Source organism: Diadema antillarum, unplaced genomic scaffold, assembly GCF_040938485.1.
Source record: "Diadema antillarum isolate AM-2024a unplaced genomic scaffold, OU_Dant_1.0 seq00000662_RagTag, whole genome shotgun sequence".
Classification (NCBI taxonomy): Eukaryota; Metazoa; Echinodermata; class Echinoidea; order Diadematoida; family Diadematidae; genus Diadema; species Diadema antillarum.
The window spans coordinates 289,615-298,652 of NW_027271574.1; positions in this window are offsets into that span (position 1 = coordinate 289,615).

The following is a 9,038-nucleotide window of genomic DNA, read 5'->3' on the forward strand; positions in this document are numbered from 1 at the left end:
CTATTCCACATAACGGAGACCCTTGAGACAACACTGAGAAACTCCATAGTCCCGGTGGTGTAGAGGGCGCTGTTGATGATACTGCCGATCACCGTTAGCATTGATACGAAGATTACCGAAGTTGAGCTGTCATCAAGAGTAAAGTGCGTAGTTGTTGCTAAGTAACGTTGCCTTCGTTGTCTTCTCTGCGCATCGCGCAGTCTGTAGATTTTGTACCCATTGTAATGAAGAGAAAATTGGTGATGAATTTCACTACCTTTTTCAGTGTAGACTCTTTAATGAACAACGAAAGAAATACTTAAAAAAATATTACTGGAAATATCCCAACACTATGAAGATGGATCAATTATTTAATTGTCAAAAGAAAACAGTCCTTTCCAATTTATCCAAGTTTTGTAATTATATAATGACACATGTTTAGATTATTGGTAGTTTTTATCCTTTTTGCAAATACTACATGCCTTTTTTTACAGGCTGTGCCTTCTTTACAATTGATATGTAACTTATTTGTCTTTTCATTCTCTCCTCCTTTTTTCTTCCCTTCTCTACTTCTTCTTCTTCTCGTCCATATTTCCTTCATTCTTGTTAACTTAGCGTATGAATTCATATCCGTATGTCTTTGCGTTTTTTCTTTTTTTCTGTTTCTTTTTTTTTCCTGAACCAAAAGTCACTCGTATATCTTTTGTTAATTCACCAGTCTTGTGTCCTTCTCACTCTCCCTCTTCACCTCCATATATCCCTTCTTTCTCTCTCCTCTCTCTCTCTCTCTCGTCATATTTCCCTTTCTTTTTTTTTCCACCATATATCGTGTATATATTGTATATTTCTGTACATTTTTTTTTCTTTTCATCAATCGCATCTCATTCTTATTTTGTTTTTTAAAGTTGTTTTGTACACTTTTCAGAGTTATTTGCAATTATTATTTATTGATATTATAATGTGCTATATGTTTTTCATTGGACTCCGATACCCAGAGTTTGGGTTGTGAGTAATAAACTTTCAAACTTTAAAACTTTCAAACTTTCCAGGGTGCGTGCATAATATGTGCTTGTTATTATGACATCACAAAAGAAGTTTGCTAAAGCTGTCATCCCCCCTCAGCCGAATCATGAGCCGAACTGTGATCGGACCACTGACTACAGTGGATCGGACTTCTTCGGACTCGGGGAAGTGGGCCAAAGCGTAAGCGCTAAAGAGGAGTCGATAGCGTAGGTCTCTATAGGAAACTTGCGCCGTGCGCCCGCGTACGCATTTGACTAAAACACCGGTGTGGTTGTACCCCCTGCGTGCATTATTTGTCCTTTTCTCCCTCAATGAAATTACTTTCCAATAATTATCGATAAAACAAAAAGACTAATATAACGTATCACTAGTCACTACTCACAGCAGAAACCTTAATAAGCTAATTCAGTGAGAATGTGGTCTGCTCGAATGCTTCAGAACATCGTTTTTCTTTTTATTTGAGAAGAGGTGAAGTGTAAACAAAATGATTCGTTTTGATTTTGTGTTTACACGGGCAATAGAGTTTGTATGGGAGAGAGAGAGAGACTTTCATTTTTATGAAAGCCCATGCACGACAATGTCAGAATTTTGTAACATGTATATTTCGGTCTTAAAAGACGTCCGAGAACATAATAATCTTGATTTTTTTTTTTGTCTAGAATGAGGGTATAGAAAACCTTCGATGTCTCTTGTATAGGTAAAGTACGCAAAGTACAGCCCATTCAGAACACCTCTTATAACTTGCTTATATTCAAAATGTCCTTCTTGTAAAGCAATGTAGACTGAAAAACAGATAAATATTCAGACGTCCTAAGTTGATTTTCTTTACCGCACTGATTAGAACACATGAAGAAGCACACACTAAAAACGCATTTGCATATGGTTATCCCCAAACAGAAAAGCACACCCACGTACACCATAAAACACGTAACAAACAAACAAACAAACAACAACCACACATCCGAATACGAATATTTTGTCATCGTATGTTTATGTGTGATCTCTGCAGGTTCGGATATATTTCTCGTCGAAACGGAGGGAGCCCTTGCTGGTAAGCAATGTGGTTGGAAAAACGTCTTGGATAGGAAAAGGTTGATGACACAACTTGAAGGGGAGTATACTGACGACTCATTCCGTTTCTACCTTGGACAAGAGTGGCACGCTGTGAAGAAGAAAAGTTGCGAAATATATCAGCAAGGTATAAAACCATCTGGATAAAATGTTATTACATTATTGTGATACATTATCATATAAAGGATTCTTTTTTAAGGTGGGTTTTGCAGTCTTAGTTAGGGAAGACGTATAACATACAAGGCATGAGAGTTTTTGTGCTTTACAGATATAGGCCTATATGATCACAAAGGATAACGTAAGTTTCTTGGGGCAATATATATTTAAGGCACACCAGAACTTCTCAAGAGATGCTAAGTGACAAGCGTTTCACCAGTCACGAACGTTGAACTTGGCGTTGGTCTTATGCCAAAAGGGCCTTAAACCACTTCCACTGTTATGGCAAAAGACTTTGTAGGCCTACACTATTAGTGCCCTTTTGGCATAACAAGGGAAGTTCTTTAAGGCTCATTTTGCATAAGGTCGACGCGTGGTATCTTTTCAGGAGCATCCAGAAAGGAAAGAGTCATCAGAGGCGATTTCCGCCTAGTCCATGGAAAAAGAACCCACGAAGGAAATGTAGAGGTCAGAGGTCATCGTGATGGAAACTGGCAACGTGTATGCAGGTATGGAGACTGGGACATCGGCGTGGCCATGTCCATTTGCAAATACCTCGGTTACCAGGGGGCGACCGAAGCCTACACGAGGAGCCCCTTTTCGTCGACGATTGGCCACACACGCTCAAGGGAGGGCGTTATTTTCCGATGCGTCGAGAGTAGGGAGACGGACCATAGGATAGTGTGCGACACCGTGACCCCACTAACATTGTGTGAACCGGCAGACTCAGCGGGACTTACATGTTGCAAAGGTGAGTTTTCAGATTTGCCCACCACCAACAACGCCATTTGAAATGCATGTATAAAACGTACAAATGCAGACTAAAAACAAAAAAACAAAAAAACTAGAGAAGCACTCTCACAGCGCAGACCTCCCCCAAGCAGCTCATTTCCACCAGTGTCGTATATATACGACACTGATTTCCACCACTATAGAGCACGCACTCTATAGTGCGCGTGTGGAAACCTCAAAAAATGCGCAGCTTGAACTCCCGATTTCATTGACCATACCTATCAAAATATCGAAAATCCTTCAAAAATCCATAAAAACTCCCGGATCACTACCAAAATCTAATCTTCTGTTTCTTATGTCATTTTATACAACGTCCAAGTAGATCCTTGTAATTTGATTGGAGGATTGTTGGTGACGTGATATTTGATAAGTACTCTATTCAACGCGCCGTGCAATTTGGTTCTATTTTTGCGTGCAACTTGGTTTGATTTTTTCGTTCTATTCCACGGTTCGAAAAATTGTGGGGTACTGCATGTACTGTGTGTTGCATATTGAGGATCGCATGCAGCTAGCGCAGTGTACGTGTGCGGTACATGCATGCGTGTACGTAGGCCTACGTAGTGCTAGTGTACGTGTGTATGAGCGCTAGTATCTAGCCGTGACCTGTATCCACACTGATTGCACAAGCCAGAAAGAGAATCAAAGTGGATCCACATGTAAGTATGGCTATATTTTTCATACATATATAGACTTCTAGGCCTACTTAGACCAAAAAGATCTAATTGGACGTTGTATAAATCAAATAGTGTATGGTCTTTACTCGTGCAATGGAGGGAGATTTCGCACGAGGTGAAAGATGAGGCGCACTATTCAACTCGGCTTCGCCTCGTTGAATTGATAGAGCGCCTCTATCTTTCACCTCGTGCGAAATCTCGAACCATTGCACTCGTGACCATTCACAATTTGTACACTAAACCTTTCCTGTAAGTTTTTATCCACATCCGCTCACAACTATTTGAGTCATGTTGCACACAGACATACAAACAAACCAACTAAATAAGCATTCTTTTCGAATAGAGCGCAGGTTTGACCGCCAAGCAGCTAGCATTTTCACCACTTGATCTTGTTCTTCCATTTCCACTCATACATGTATGCTGAAAATCGCCCAATTTCCCAACATTGAAGCCTTTTATTACGTCATCAGATTCCAGCAACTCGGCGTCTTCCTCCCCGCTTCAGTGCGCGCATGCAAACCTCAAATACGCGCAGCTTGAACTCTGTCAAAAGATAAAAAATCCCTTAAAAGTCCATATTCCCGGATCACTACCAAATTTGAACATATGTTCTTTGTGTCATTATTCACTTTTCCTGCCAGTTTTATTAAAATCTGTTTTCAACTTTATGAGTTTTACACACAGGAAAACAAAGTCACAAGCAAGCAAACAAACAGACATATGCCGATGAAAAATAACCTTATTCCTTGGCCGATGTATACAAGCAAACGAACAAACAAACTAACAAACAAACCAACGCCGATGAAAACATAAGTACAGCCGTACTTCATAAAATATTGTCACGTATCACTCACGTTTTCCAAGGCTTTACCATGCTAAAAATGTTAAACTTCACAGGCCCCGTATCATAAACTTTGTTATCAATAACAAGTTACGATAGTTGTTAAAACTACTGAAATCCTTGCATCTGATTGGTTGAGAGCAAATTTGTCATATTATAAAAAGAAATGGGACCCATTTTGATATTGTCATAATGTTGTATAATGTAATCAAGTTTGTACCCCATGCATTGAGTCAACTAAACTGATTGACTTTTCGTGAGGCGCAGATGGTGAAATAATTGTTATTATTCCTCTTAACCCCCCTTTTTTCGTCTAAAAGATCCACATGGATGGACCAAGGCAACGATATCAAGAGCTGAAGCTATAAATCACTCGACAAGCATATTGTCCACTTTCAGCTTGGTTAGTTTATTCTCAAAAGATTTACGGGCACTAGCCGTGAACGAGAATGTGGCTGCCAGACTCGATGTTATTGATTTCAAAGGAATGGCTCAAGTGATATTTGCTGTAAGTATGCTATATGGACGAAGGCAAGTAATAGTGGATTTGAGGATTTTATTATTTTTTTTTGCACACAGAAATTCATAATTTTCATTTTCTCAAGAGGAAAATTTTTATGCAGATCTGTTCTTGGTATGAAATAAGAGTAATATGGTTTTGAATGTCCTCCTCATCCACTCATCGGATAGGTTCTGTCTGTGCCAAAACTTTTAGGGAAAGAAATATAAGAATTAGTGAAAATTTGCATACAAAACAAATGGAGAGCTGCTTACCACGTTTTAAAGAGTTGCCAATTTGACTTACTCTCTAAACTTTATAAATTCAATACATTTGTGTGTGTGTCTGTCTGTCTGTCTTTTTCCTATAGAATTTCACTTATCTATACTTCTCTGATCTGTCTGTTTTCATACTTCATTAAGAATAAGTATGTTCCAAAGGAACTGAAAGAATTGAATGACCCCCCCCCTTCCTTGAGAGATACTTGCTCAACAAGTCTACTAGCACAATTAATAGGAAGCATATTACATTCAGCGAAGATTGGTTTGCATAATAGGTCGATGCAGGGAGGTGGGATATGGCAGACTTGTAATGTGATACAATTCAATTCAATTCATTTCAATTCAATTTTAAACTTTATTTCATTTCTCGAAAAGAACCTAAACATTTCACTTTCTTTGGTAACAGAGAATAAGGTTACATAATCAGAACAAAGTAAATTGAGAAAAATATAATTGTGGTACCTCGGAGTAAAAAATACGTTGTCATGAAAATTGACTGAAGTGATATAGTCGATAAATAAATTATAACAATACGCAAAACATCAAAAAATGGAGGGACCCACTAAAAAAGACAAAGCTTGTAGAAATGTGGGCCCCTCAGGTACAGAATGTCAAATAGAACAAATAAACTAATGCAGAAAGGGGAAAAAGGCTGGAAAAAAGTCAGAAGTCATAAAAAGTCTGGAAGCTCACCAAGAAGACAGAGTTACAAACAGATAGACATACACACGCGAATAAACATTATACGAGACTGGGACGACGAAACTAATAAAGGAATACCTTGTACTAAAATACAAGACAGAATGAGACAACACTAAGCATAACAGGATGAAAATTCAACGGACACAAAGGCATAACAGATCCAGCGATCCTCGACAGAATTATATTTAAAAAAATAATGGGTTGCGTGAAAAGGATACAGAATCATAGAGAAATAGAGAGAAACAGATGCAGAAAAAATCAAATCAAATCTACTCTGTAAGTGTCTCAGGACAGCAAGGACAAAAAAATACATGACAGGAGATCATTTGTAATCCATGTTCTTTGAAAAGGAATTACAATAAGCCAACAGGCTAATTCAATTCTGTGAGATGATAAAATTGCGGGTGCTGTTCGTTATTCCGAAGGTTCGTTAATCCGAAACACACAAATTCCCTATACCTAGAGGTTCGGTAATTCGAAAATGGAAAAGGGTTCATTAATCCGAACATTTGTGGCGTTATTCCGAAGGTTCGTTTATACGAAAATGAAATAGGGTTCGCTATTCCGAAGGCTCGATTATCCGAAAATGAAATAGGGTTCGTACGGTAATTCCGAAGGTTCGTTAATCCGAAAATGTAATAAGAACCAATCTTCGGTATAACGAACCTTCGGAATAGTGAACCTTCGTAATAACGAGCTGTGACCAAAATTGCAAAAGAAAGGACTTTAATCTCCCTTTAAATGAATATATAGAAGGGACATTTTTTATATCATTATTCTGAAAATTCCAAAAAGTTGGACCAGTATGAACTAGAAAATCACTCTGAGATCGCAGACCTCCGCCAAGCATGCAGCTTATTTCTACCGCTGATTTTGTTCTTCCATAGAGATTTCAGTGATTTCTACCATACGTAAAGATACTTATATTTAGCATTTCCCAATATAGAAGCCTTTGTTACGTCATAAACCCTCAGCTGCACGGCGCGCCTCGCCCTAGTATACGAATAATTTGAGTTGTGAGTGCATTGGGCACGAATATCGGACGAAGCGCGAGATGAGCAGCTGGTCTATTCAACAAGGCGCGTAGCACCGCGTTGAATAAACCAGTGGCGAATCTCGCGCCGAGTGCGATATTACGTGCCCCAATGCACGAACAAAATCATAAATTATTCGTTTTATACAACACCTTGTCCATAATCACAGTACTAAATCAGTGACCGGCAACTCGGGAAGGCCCCAAAATAAATGTAACAATTGGGCCGAGAATTCTAAACCACCAGTGTATTCAAACATTCTCCATGATTCGACCACACAGTCACAGGAATCGCAAACTCTGCAAGGTCTATACCCATTCTACACTACAGATCGAGAACGTTCTAACGTTCTAACGTTCTAACGGCCTACCTAAGGCCGATCTGAGATGTAGGTAGATCTAACACTATAGTAGGTCTAGACTATGTCCATTTCCGACAATGATTTTGTATAAAAAACAGAAAATTAATCAAATTACGGTTTCTCAACTTGAATTGAAGTCTTGATTTTGAGATCACTGTGGTCCACGTAGCAGATCCGAGTCCAAAGTAAAAACACAGCCGTAAAAAGGCTCGTATAACACGCAGTACTATACAAAAGATGCAGAGTGCGTTAGTGAAGGTGCGGCGCACTCGAGAGTATTGACAATGGTGCAACATGCACGAGGCGCACACGAAATAATCCTGTGCATCATTTGTTTTATAAAATGGGTGGAAAACTAACAACATTTTTCACGTACCTTTGTGGGTCAATACCAGTCAGCTACATGTAGCACTCGCTCAAAAGTCAAGATGTCTGAAGATGTTCGTCCCAAACATTTACGCACGTCGCACTCGGAAATCCCGCACATAGAAAGTGCTCTACGTATAAGAGTATACGTACGCCACATGTTATGCACAAGAAAGGCCGGCTGGCAGCCCGAATTAGAAGTTGATTAGGCTGCGTTCACATAGAAGTATACTATTCGGGTATTCGGGCTCGTTTTTCGAGGGCACGCGAATAGCTTGAATCGAACGATAGAATTTCCTCACACCGGTTCACATAGGAGGGCACTATTCGAAAGTACGAATAGCTGCGAAAAGTATAGCAAAGTGGGAATCGAGCTTGTTCGATTTTCTTGCAGCGTATACCGTCTCTCGTTTATGAAATAATGACACTTTTGGTCTGGATTTGCCCTTTAGCAAAAATAAGCATGTAGACTGACATTCTGATGCAGTTTAGAAATTGTTAATAAGATTTGCTGGGATGTAGGAGGAAGAAATCCTCACTGCATGGGATGGTGAGTTGACGGTGCGGGTGATGGTGTATTCGGTGCCCGAATAGCGAATACCGAATAGCGAATAGCGAATAGCGAATACCGAATACATGTACTTCTATGCGAACGTAGCCTTACAGGATTGACAGCGCGTATAGTAGCGCGTGACGCACTTGTAACAACTGATTGAGTGCGCACTGCTAGTGTAAACATTGTGACGTCAGGCCGTGCATGATCGTAAAAAATAATGCACGCACACGTGACTCATGTCAGCGCTTCCGATTGGCTGCATTCTTGAACCAATTTTATAAATGCAATTATAGCTAGCTAGCTGCGCGCACACGTAACGTTGCAGTACCACCCTGCGCCTGGCCTGTGAATGCCAGCGCATGCAGCCAGCACGTAGCTTTGCTAGTGAAGTCGAGCGGCCGTGCAATAGTACCTGCGGAGCCGTGCAATAGTACCTTCGAGCCGTGCAATAGGCCCACGCCAGGGGCCTAATGCACGGCTGTCACTCTCAATGAGTTTGATAGGTATTTTCTATTGAATGTCATGTGACATGTTCTTGGCCAATCACAGTTCGACATCACTCTAAGGTGTTGTATAATATACAAATAATACTCAGGTGAGAGTGCGTTAGTGGAGATGTAGCGCACTCGAGGGTATTTATAATTGTGAAACATGCACGAGGCGAAGCTGAGTGCATGTTGCACTACATTGTAAATACCCGAGA